We start from the raw sequence: 12,269 nt of genomic DNA, 5'->3' as shown, positions 1-12,269 counted from the left end.
AAGGCAACACTGACGAACAGCTGGGAGATGCCCTAACAAGCACATGGATTGGGATGAGGCTCCTCTGCCTCAGCATCAGTTCCCTGTGTCAGCAGCCCCCTAGCTCTTCTGACAGCCTTAGGCTTAAGAATATACCAATTCTGACCATTGAAGGCATATATCCTCAGAGAGTAGCTGTGCCCGCCTGAGGCACGGTCTCTCCAAGAAAGAGAGTACTTCCTGATTGTGTCTCTGACAGAAGAGCTGGCTTACAGCCTTCCATTTGACCTTGGAACCACTGTTCCACACATAGCACAGGCATGTGTCTTAAAACACATCAGATCCCTATGGTCCTCACAGAATTAGCCCTATACAGCCTCATGTGAACTGCAAAACTACCTTTGAGTCAGTTTCCCCATTTGCTCATTAGGAAAATATAAAAGGAACTTTTATTCACCTGGCTCAATTCTTGTCTCAGAGGCTTCTTGCCTGTCTGCTAACCTAGGCCTAGTCCTGGAAGCTTCTAGCCTCTATACAATCTAACCTAGGCCTAGAATATTTTCAGTCTCTGAGACTTACTGCTTAATAAGCTCACCTTTTCTTGTTCTTACTGAGCTCTGGCTGGCTGGTTCATCTCAGCTGTTCTGGTTCAAACTCTTCTCCCATCTGACTTACTTGATCTGCCTCCTCTCTTGGCCCCTGAATTGCTCTGCTTGGCCTCAAACTAACTCAAGCAATATGCTTTAATCTTCTTGCTCCTTCTCATTCTCTGGCTTGTTCTGTCTTCACCTGTGTCTAGATTTGTTCTCTTATTCAACCTCTCTCTATAAAACTCTCCTGGTAAAACTGCCTCCTCATTCTCTGTGCTGCTCCCTTAAGTAACTTCCCTTTCCTTTCTCTTCTTGTGAGAGTTGGGCGTATCCTATTCTGTCAAATCTTCTCTGATTCGTCACAATTTTTGCCACTCAATTAGACATCACTTTCATGCATGGGTGCTTCCTTCTACAAACTAACTTTACCTTCATTGTTTGGAATTAAAGGCCTGTGCCACACCACACCTGGACCTAAGCTTTTCTTTATCTGAAACTTGCTCTATACCAGGCTGGCCTTGAACTCAGATCGGCTTGCCTCTGTCTCCTGGATTAAAGGTGTGTTTGTTTTCCAGCCGGATCACACACAGACCTAGAAGGTCTTTGGATGTGATCTGTTCCCAGTGCAGCCATGCTCTGAATTAAAATTCCTGTACAAGACAGACATTAGTAAACATCACTGGAGCAGAAGCAAGAGGCAGGGATTCACCAAATTCTTTCAGAGAACTCTACGTAGGTAAACCCAATATTTTGGAATTCCACAGAAAATAATTTCATGTTGAACCAGTATGGGCTAGAGTTAGAGTTTGTCAAGAAGATATTATGACATGGGCCAAAGGACCAGGTTAATAGATAAGAACCTGGGGAAAGGACAGTACACACTTAAGTGGAGATGTGGACCTTTTTTTTTGTGGATTCATCTGTTTAATATAGGGAAACAACATTTTGTCAACGCTAAGTAGCATAAAATGTAATAGATGTGGGCTTTTCTTTTTCTTTTTTTTTAAACTTGGATTATTTTTTTAAATTTTAAATTAAATTATATTTTATTAATTTATTCTTATTACATCTCACTTGTTATCCCATCCCTTGTATCCTCCCATTCCTCCATCCCTCCCATTTTCCCCTTACTCCCCTCCCCTATGACTGTGACTGAGGGGGACCTCCTCCCCCTGTATATGCTCATAGGGTATTAGATGTGGACTTTTCAAAGAAGAGTCACACCAAATGTCTTAGCAGTGGCCACATATACAATTTAGGAAAGTCTCAAATTACATCTAAAACAAAACAAAACAAAACCCTTCTCCCTGTTTTGGTTGACAAGACAGGATTGCATTGTGATAGGGCAAAACTATGGCTCATTCTGATAGGGTAAAACAATGGCTCACAAGGCTGGCACAAGGGGGTAAAGACATGCCTTTTTACCATGAATGAGGTTTGTTATGAGATTCTTGGAAAATTAGACCTGGAGAGATGGCGCAGTGGTTAAGAGCACTGGCTGCTGTTCTTCCAGGGTTTCAATTCCCAGCACCCACATGGAAGATTGCAACCATCTGGAACTCCATACCCGGTGGATCCAGTGGCCTCTGGCCTCCTCCAGGGGATCCAGTGCCCTCTGGCCTCCTCCAGGGGATCCAGTGGCCTCTGGCCTCCTCCAGGGGATCCAGTGGCCTCTGGCCTCCTCCAGGGGGTCCAGTGCCCTCTGGCCTCCTCCAGGGGGTCCAGTGCCCTCTGGCCTCCTCCAGGGGGTCCAGTGGCCTCTGGCCTCCTCCAGGGGATCCAGTGGCCTCTGGCCTCCTCCAGGGGATCCAGTGCCCTCTGGCCTCCTCCAGGGGGTCCAGTGGCCTCTGGCCTCCTCCAGGGGGTCCAGTGGCCTCTGGCCTCCTCCAGGGGGTCCAGTGGCCTCTGGCCTCCTCCAGGGGATCCAGTGCCCTCTGGCCTCCTCCAGGGGGTCCAGTGGCCTCTGGCCTCCTCCAGGGGGTCCAGTGCCCTCTGGCCTCCAAGGGAACTGCACTCCACATAGCACATCCATACATGCAGGCAAAACACCTAGACACATAAAGTAATGCAATTAAATGTTTAAAAATTATTTCTAGAGAAACTATAGGTTTGTATCTAGGAAAAGAGAAAGGCCATGCTTGGTCATATACATTTATGCCATTTTAACATTCTTATTTGAGATATCCGTAGGGAAAGGAAAAAAAAAAAAAAACAGTGTGTCTCTATGTAGGCAACTTCACAGCAGATTTTGTTAACTGAAGTAGAATTTCTGACTCTCAGCTGGTGAAAGGCTTCAATCACACTCTGCAGTGGCTCATCCCTTTTCTTCCTCAACCCCCTTATGCTCCCCGCCTCTCTCTATTGCTTCAACAACAATGCCTTCCTCCTTCCAGGGCTGCTGTGAAGACTGAAAGAGGAGGTATAAGTCAAGTGCTTGAAGCAGAGGCTAGCTCTGGGGACTCGGGGACTCGAGAGATAACTGCCAGCGTCACAGCAAAGGGCAAAGGCTAAAAACATGAAGGCTAGATACGTCCACTCCTGAAAAGGACAGCTGCTGAAGACAGGCACGGGCTGGTAGAATGCTCAGTCAGTCCCACACAAGCAGTATGAATGGAATTAGATCCCAAGAATTCAAATAAGAAAAACTGGGCATAGTGGCTTAAGTTTATAACCTCAGAATTAGGGGAGGGAGAAATAAGAAGATCCCTAGAGCTGGGTGGCTGGTTAGCCTACTTCAAGAGTTCTAGGCTGGAGGGGTAGACAGCACCTAAGGAGCACCCCATAGGCTAAGCCCTGGGCTCCATGCACATCCCATATACATGTATCTGAACAGGTACACACACACACACACACACACACACACACACACACACACACACACACAAATACACACATGCACACTCAAATGCACACACACACACACACATAGTTTTTAAACAGAAAAGCAGGAACCCATCCTAGTCCCAGGATTCTTGGCCAGTAGTGAGTGGTACCACAAATTCAGGCAAGTGGCCACTTGACTTCCTCACCTGGGAAATAGAGCTAGAGTTCCCCCAAGCAGGTTATTATTCTGATGCAATTTTTAATTCCTCTACCAAATAAATAGAATAAAAAACTGCTAGGAATGTTCTCTTCCAAAGGACAGAACACAAGTCATATGTGCTTGGGTTTCTGCTGTGTCCATCTCCCATCTTGCCGCAGGAGCATCACAATTACAGAAGTGCACTACCATGCCTGGTCTTGGATGTGTTCTGGGGATCTGAACTCAGGTTCCCCACACTTGTGCGCCAAGTGTGCAAATAAGTGTCAATGTCAGGCAGTGCCATGCTACCACAGTGGTGTACACTGATCAAGGACATGGATGCTTTTGGGGTTGCACAGAGCTCCATCCTACTGAGAGCCTTCCCCCTACCATCACCCCAAACCTATCCATAGCCCCCAATGTAGGCTGGCAATGTCTCTGATCTCACTGAATGACCAACATAATATCTTAATGTTGGTATCCCCAGCCTACACCCAACCCTTAGACTGAAGCTCTAACCCTTACTTTTATGTTCCTTGGAGATGAGGCCTCAGGGAGATAATGATAAATTATATCATGAGGGTGGGGTTCTCCTGATAAGATTAGTGATCTTATGAGAGAGAAATGGGGATTCCCCCTTAATGCCTGATAGCAGAGCACAGCAGTGAAGATCATTTGAGGTCAAGGTCTAGAAGCTGTAAGAGTTGTCTTTGAGCCCTTGTTGCACTGGTACCTGATCTCAGACATCCAACGCTGAGAAATTCTCACACATCACTTAGGTCACCAAGTCTGATTCTTCATCGTAGTTCAAGCTGACTGAGACAATCCTGGGGAACCTTAATAGCGGGTTTCAGTGAGAGACGTGACATGGGAACTTGGCCCTCAAGAGACCAATCCAGGTCCATCCTGGACAGCCAAGGTCCTGGAGTTTCACAGCTATGGGTGACTGGCAGTAACATGAACACCTTGGGTACTGCTGATACAGGTGGCAGGTGTCCCCTGAGAAGCTGTGGCTAGAGACAGCCACATCCAGATAACTGTGGAGCCTTCTGCCTGTGAGTTGAGTGAGGGACTCTGCTATATCTGTAATGCTCTCCCTCTTAGGTAATAGCATTTAGCTTAGGGTCCTCTGACTTACAACCAAAATTTGTACTCATCTTTGAAACTCCATTTGTGTGTTAACAGACACAATATAGCTCTATACCAGGCACCAGAGAAGCAAAAGTGAGAGACACGTCCCACTTGCATAAGAGTTCATTGCTCAGCAGTGTAGTGGAAGTTTTGGTTTCTTTACAAAACTCAGCTATGTTATATAAACAGGCTTTTGTTTTAATCCCAAGTGTTAAACCATGGTGCTGCTTTTAATTTGTCCACAGATAATAATAGGCCTGTGCAGCTCAGAGAAGGGTGTGGTCTTTGTCAGCTGTAATTAGTGGGATTCTGAGGACTCAGAGAGGGTATAAATACAAGAGCCCAGAGAGCAAAGAGTGCTTCAAGGAGATGGTAAGAGGAAAAAGACTCCTGGTTCATTTGCTGCTTGCTGTTTGCTGGACTGCTGGACATCCTGAAGACTGAAATTGGTATTACCCCAAAGAACCTGACAACCGGAACCAGCCGGAAGTAGCTAAAGATAATTCTGCCCTTTCCCCCGACTAATCTTCTTTCTCTCCTACCTAGTGCTGGGGTGTTGGAAGATATTAGGAGGAATAAGGAGTGGAAAAGAGGTGGATGTATAAGTCGCCCCATTAAGATAGTTAAAAAAGAGACACCCACAGAGCAGTAGAACAACCCTTGACAAGAATTACTCTAAGCACAAAGAGATCTCCTAAGGGGATTTGTACTCCTGTGTCAGGACCCTCAGGAACCCTCACAGAAACTGGGACATAGTGTGGAGCCTAGAAAGAGCAACTGGACTGCAGTTAAAGCCCAGGGTTAGAATTCCATGGATAAAAGTCAACTATAAGACACTTCTCGTCACCCTGACTCAAGCACCCTGTCCTCAGGCACACTCATGGGCTGCCAAGACAGTGACTGAAACTGTGCACTGCTTATCATCGGAAACAACTTCTTGGACTCTAGCGCTCCACCACCACCCCCCCCCGCCTCCTCTTTCTTTCTCTGTGTGTGTGTGTGGGGGGGCGGTGTTGGTGTGTGGGTGTGTGTTTGCACGTGTGCGCGTTCACATGTATGGATGTCAAAGGACATGGCTTGCACCTTGTTTGAGACCAGGTCTCTTGTTGGGTGCTGCATATAATGGCCTAGCTGGGCCTTGAGCTTCTGGGTAGTCTCCTGTCTCCATTTCCTATCCCGCCCCAGGAGCACTGGGATTCAGATGTGCACTACCATACCAGGCTTTACCTGGATCCTGGGGCTTCCAACTGAGCTCCTCGCACTTGTGAGGCAAGTACTCTCTCCACTAAGCTACCTCCCTGGCCCCTCATCTTCTTCCCCTTAAAGTAAACAACTCATTCACTATGAAAGTTAGACCTCTGTTTTTCTAATGTACTGTAGAGGGTTCAACCAATTTTTCCTAAATTGGCCCCTATCATGACTAACTGAAATTGACTTTGGTGACCATTCATTTTCTATGACACCAAGTCACAGCACTAAACCCCAAACATGTCTACAGTTGGGACAGGTGGGAAACAAGGCTCTTATTCTCCTTCCCCTGGATGTGATACGCAGGCTTGCAGAGAACATGCATCAAAGTATTTAAATAATGAATTATTCAAAAAGAAAGGGAACTGTGGGTACCTGGTGCCAGAAATTCATGCTTGTGAATTCTTAATCTCTGGTGGGACTGCCATTTATGCCTGTGGAAGGTGTCCTAATTATGCAGCTCTAGAGTTGATTTCCTACAAGGCCTGAGCTGATCTGAAAGGCATTAGGTGACAATAAAAACAGATGAGTATGGGTTTCTGAATTCATAACCAAGTCTCTCTCTTGGAGGGAGTGACACTTTGTCTATGGGCGTTTCACTCATCAGGTAGGAACTGAAATTTCCTCCTGGCACAAGGGCGGACTGCCAGAGCATCCTTGAACAAAAACAGATGTGTGAGAGCCACACAGGACCGCTGCAAATCCACATACCCTTCTGTTACTTCCTGTTTGATGAATGCTACAACAAAAGAGAAGGGTTGAGAGTTCTGTGCTCATTAAAAATCCTTGGGCTTTTTAACATAAGAGAAAGGGGCTGTGAGTTTATTTGGTAAATCCATCTATTGCTACGTATTTGAGCTGTACTAAGTGATTGCCACAATACAGTGTGGTGTGTGGTGGGGGGGAGCCTTTCAGTTGTCAGGTGTGCGTGCTCATTAGTAATAATTGCACACTTGGAAGACTCTGGAATCATGTGGGCATGCCTGTGGGGGTTATCTTGATTGTGTTCATTGAGATGTATGGAAAGACTTGCCCACTGAGGGTGACTCCATTCCCTAGTTGGGATCATAGACAGTGTAAATGAAGAAAGGGAGCTGAGCATTGACTTCTGCTTCTTCAGTGTGAATTGGATGTGGCCAAGCAGCTTTGAGAGCCTGCTGCCTTGACTCCCCACTAGGATGGATTATATACTCAGAGTTAACCCTTTCTACATGAGGTAGCTTTTGTCAGCAGCATATTTTATCACAGAAACAGGAAAAGAAACTAAGGCATTGTTCAGTAGATGTAGGAAATAAAAGATTTATATAGGTATTTCCTCCTAATTGAAACACCCACTCCCAGGATATTCCCAAGGCTCCTAAGACTCCAGAGGCTCAGAAAGTCACTAGGCTCACAGGCTGTCCACACGGTTATACAAACAGAGCTGCTGGGCAAGCAGAGGAGACTCGCTGGTGGAGTTGCCAGTAAGATGTGCTGGGAGCTACAGGGATGAAGTCACCAACCATACTGGGTGGGCTTTTCACGATGTGGCTACCTTTGGGTGACCCGCATTCCCATAAGTAACTCCTCATCTTACGTTGCTGTAAGCAACACAAATGAACTCACTGGTTCCAAGCTAGATTTGGGGGGGGGGGGAGTCATTTCTTTGTTCTGTCATCATGTGGGGTGACTAAAACATCTATTTCTGGCTTCCCAAGAAAAGTCAACAACAAAAGGAGTTGATGGGTTTATATGCCATTTTCTCTATTGTGAACAGAAACTTTCCCCTACTTCTTTTGGAGTGTTTGGAAATCATGATAATTTGATGTTTGGGAAGTGGCAAACACAGGGCATGGGGCGGGTAGGGGGGGGACAACAACAGGAATATGAACAATATTGGCACATTCATCTACATCCCTCACTTGCCCCCACTTGTGCAAACAATCGAGAATCATTTATTTAGCACCCACTGGGTGTTCAATGCTGTGCCAACTGCTCTGATTAAATATTCAAAGCCACTTCTAATGTTTCTGAAAACCAAAGCAACCCGCAGTTAGGGGAAAATCATATTTCTCTCCTTCAGATCCACTGGGAGGAGAGAGTTATTTGAAGACAACGCATGGTGTTTTCCTATTTTCCCTCCAACGTCTCTAATGGATCTTGAAAAAAGAAAAGCCATGATTTTAGAAATTGAGTTTGATTTTAGAGAGTGGATCTCAACAAGCAGCAGGGAGGAGAGTTGTAACTGACATTTTCCGGAAATATCAAACCCAATTTCCTGTTTACCTCCTAAAGAAAATTAACTCAACAAGAAGATGTAGTTGCCTGCCACCTTCTTCTCCCTTCAGTGAAGGACACTGTGTCTTCTTCCCCTGGTGCACATAGGTTTTTTGGTTTACAAGCTTGCCTAGAGGAGCAAAGGACAGGGACCTAGTGCTGTGGCCTGGGAGTGGACACGCCACTTGTTCCAGTCAGCTGCACACAAACACATCCACATCTCTCTCAGATGTTTTCTTATGCGAGTAAATTGATTTTTCAATGAGTCGATATAAACAGATCTCTGAAATGCAATGTTTATCAGCAAAATACCTAGGGGCAATATTAAGCATAGCCTCCCCATTTTTGTAAATAAAATTTTACTGGCTTACAGCTGCTGCCAGCCTCCAGTACTCTGTCCATCTCATGTGACAGGCAGGAACAGCTGACCTGAAGTGTGGGCAGGTGGGTACCTCGTAGATGAAACCTGTGCCCCTTTGGCCAACACACGTACTTTCTCCTGGTGTCTGCTGAAGGAAAAACTGACTTTCTCTATGCCCCTACCTCTCAGCCACACCTCATGCCAACCACAAGTCTTACTGTGGTTTTAAGGGGCCTCCTCAAAGCCTCAAAGGATTCATTTTTTAGTGATAAGGTAATAACCCAAAGCCATTGTTTTCAAGAGGATACGAACAGGGACAGATGTGGCTCAGTGGGCCATCCTTGTATACAAATAGTGACAGTTGATAGAAACAGAATTTTGACTTCCAGTTTTCCCATGAACTCACAGTAACAGTAGCTACCTACCAAAACAAACAAACAAAACACCTTTACAGGCCATTCTTAGAAGAAATACAAATGGCCAACGTCTTTAGAACTGTCCACAACCTTTTCCCACTGGGGAAATACCAGGGATAGCACCTCACCCTAGTTGGGCTGGAAAAAAAAAAAGGCAACAAATGATAGAAAAGATTTATAGGAAGTAGAGCCCTTATTTACTGCTGATAGGGAGGTAAGCTGGTTCAGTATGGAGATTTCTCAAAAAACTAAAAATAGAACCACCACATGATCCAGATAACACTATTGTTGCATATATACCCCAAAAACTATATCCCACCACAAAAATCTTTGCACATCATGTTTGCTGCTGCTCCATAGATGATAACAAAGGAAATGGAAACAACCTAGATATTGGTTTTTTTTTTGTTCTTTTGTTTTTTTGTTTGTTTTTTGTTTGTTTGTTTGTTTGTTTTTTGAGACAGGGTCTTTTTATGTAGGCCTGGCTGTCCTAGAACTCACTATGTAGACTAGGCTAGCCTTGAACTCACAGAGTTCTGCCTGTCTCTGCAGATGAACTGGACAGATGAACGGATAATGAAAGTGTGGTACATACACACAGTAGAAGTTTATTCAGTGGTAAAGAAGAATGAGATTTGTTTTAATTGCATGAAAGATCTAGACATCCTTATGTCAAGTAAGCAACACAGACTCAGAAGGAGGAAGGCCATACATCTCTTTTATGTGGATCTTAACTTCTAGTTTTCACATGTGTGTGTAATTGTGGGTGTTCAAGGGTGTGAGTATGTACATATGTCAGAAACTAGAAAGGGGACCATAAGAGAAGAAAGCAGTGTTGAGGGAGGGAAACTAGTACATGTGATACGAAACCAAAAGGGGACAAGGGGGAAGAGAAGCAATACGAACAAATTGTTTTGAAAATGCTGTAGTACAACTTATTTGTAGTCAGGTATGGTGGCGCACACCTTTAATTTCAGCTCTGGAGGCAGAGACAGGCAGAACTCTGTGAGTTCAAGGCTAGCCTAGTCTACATAGTGAGTTCTAGGACAGCCAGGGCTACATGTAAAGACCCTGTCTCAAAAAACAACAATAATAAAAACCAAATCAATTTTCAGGCTAACTAAAATATAAACAAATCAAAATGATGGGTCATTAACCAAGAAAAAGATGGCATGGCCCCTCTTTATAGCAAGGGGTGGAGGGAGGGCGTGTTCAGATTCACTAAAGGCTCACTTGTGATCCTAGCCTTTAACGGCTGAGCCAGCTCTCCAGCCCAGAGGCTCACTTGTATCTCCGATATGCTAATCACTCTCCCACCTGGGAGCACCTGGATGCTTGTTGCTTCTCTGTGCATACCCTTGGTTGGCTCCAGCTACACTCTCCTCAGACTCAGCCCCCAGTGCCGCCTTCCCAAAGCAACCTTCCCCGCCAAGTCCCTTACCCAACCTGGGTTTTCTGAATGTTAGTTCTTACCCTAACAGGTATATTCATGGCTGCTTTCTAGTCTCTCGCTTGTTAGCAATTTCCACATTAGATCCTCCTCCTCCTCCCTCTACTTTCCCCTTTCACACCTCCTATCCATCCTTTGCATTGCCAAATACCATGAAGAACACATTCTAATAGAGTCAAGAATATAGGTATTGCTTGTTCTTCTTCCTCTCCTGTTTCTCTCTTGCTTTCTTGCCCCTCTCTTATCTTTCTCCTCTCTCTCTCTCTCTCTCTCTCTCTCTCTCTCTCTCTCTCTCTCGTACCCCTACCACTGTAATAAACTTCTCCATATCAAAAAGAAGAAAAAGAAGAAGAAGAAGAAGAAGAAGAAGAAGAAGAAGAAGAAGAAGAAGAAGAAGAAAACAGGTACTGAGGGGGTGTTCCCCTAAACAAAGGAATCGTAGGGTTTAGACAGTCTCAGTAATGTTGGGAAGTGGATGGTATCTACAGCATCTAGTCACTGTGGCAGTCCTTGGGTGTGGATGTGAATGTGAAAATGGCAGCAGCCAATCTCTTCAAACCAATTTCCCCCCTGTTCTGTGCAGGTCTTGATTAGCTTTGGGCGGGGCTGTTGGAAGATGGGATTTGATAGCTCCCAGAGCGGAGGTCTGAGTCATACTTCGAAAGCTTCTTGAGAGAGCTTGTGGATGGCATGCTCTCAGGGTGGCCATCTACGGCCAGCCTTGCTTGCTTTGATCTGTGGTTTAAGGCCCTGGTTCCCTACATCCTCGTGCTATTGAAATATGCTTCTGAGGTCAACCGATGCTGCTGAGCATTCTCTGGAAAACTCAGCTGAACCCAATTCCAACTCCTTGTTATGTTCTGTCACCCCCTCGCCACTGATAAATGGCCCAGTTTATCCTTAACAGTCTCCTATAGTCCCCCAGCATTTTGGGGTTTGCCATCTCCCCATCCTTACTTGCACTGGGGACTGAACGGTCAATACACGAGCATTTTCTGAGACAGTTTGTGCCTAAACCATCACAAAGATTCACCCTTGGGAGGCAACAGTCTTCTTAATAACTGATGGGATACAGTTCAGCAGACCTCACCACTCTTCCTAGCAGATTCCATTTCTCTGCTGTGTTTTCAGTGATCTCATACCCTACTAGGAAACCTACAGTGCACCACAGCATGATCACTGAGCATCCAGAAGGTAAGGCCACCAGGATGAATCTGTCCCTTTCCCACTGGCCGTGGGCACTCACGGGAGCTTGGGGAAAGGTCACCACACCATGTGGACCCCTTCCTTCCTCCTGTGTTTCTCACCCCTGTAGCTCCTGGCTTTCAGCTGTGCCTCCCATGGTGTGTTTCCAGCCAGCCTGCTCACCAAGGGGAAGTGGGCCTCGGATTCAATTTCTCCTCTCTGCCCATGGATTACAAAGCATTCCTTTCTCTGGTTTCAACAGCTCTTTCTGTACCCTGGCTTCTGTTTCTCTGATCCAGGTCTGCCCCAGCCACAGGTCTGTCTGTTCCTCACCTTGCAGTTAAAATTCAATTCGGACAGCAGCCCTGTTTTTAAGTGAAGAAAACAACCTTGTGCTGGAAGGCTGGAATGAACTGGGAAGTATAGGGCCAGGCCAGGTGAGCAGCCTGTTCACATGCTCGAAGAAGTCTGAAACCTTTCGCTTGTTTTAAGTGGACAATACAAATTGGAGCCACCAGCCAAGATGGTCTCTTCTCTTCAGCTAAGCCTTTCTGCAAACATCCTCACGGCCATTACCAAAAGCTTGTCTCCTAGGTGACTCTAAGTCAGAACAGGTTGACAAGATTAACCA

The sequence above is a fragment of the Acomys minous genome (genome assembly GCF_964271855.1).
Source record: "Acomys minous genome assembly, chromosome: 2".
Lineage (NCBI taxonomy): Eukaryota > Metazoa > Chordata > Mammalia > Rodentia > Muridae > Acomys > Acomys minous.
The sequence above is the reverse complement of the archived record's forward strand: the minus strand, read 5'-3'. Positions refer to the sequence as shown.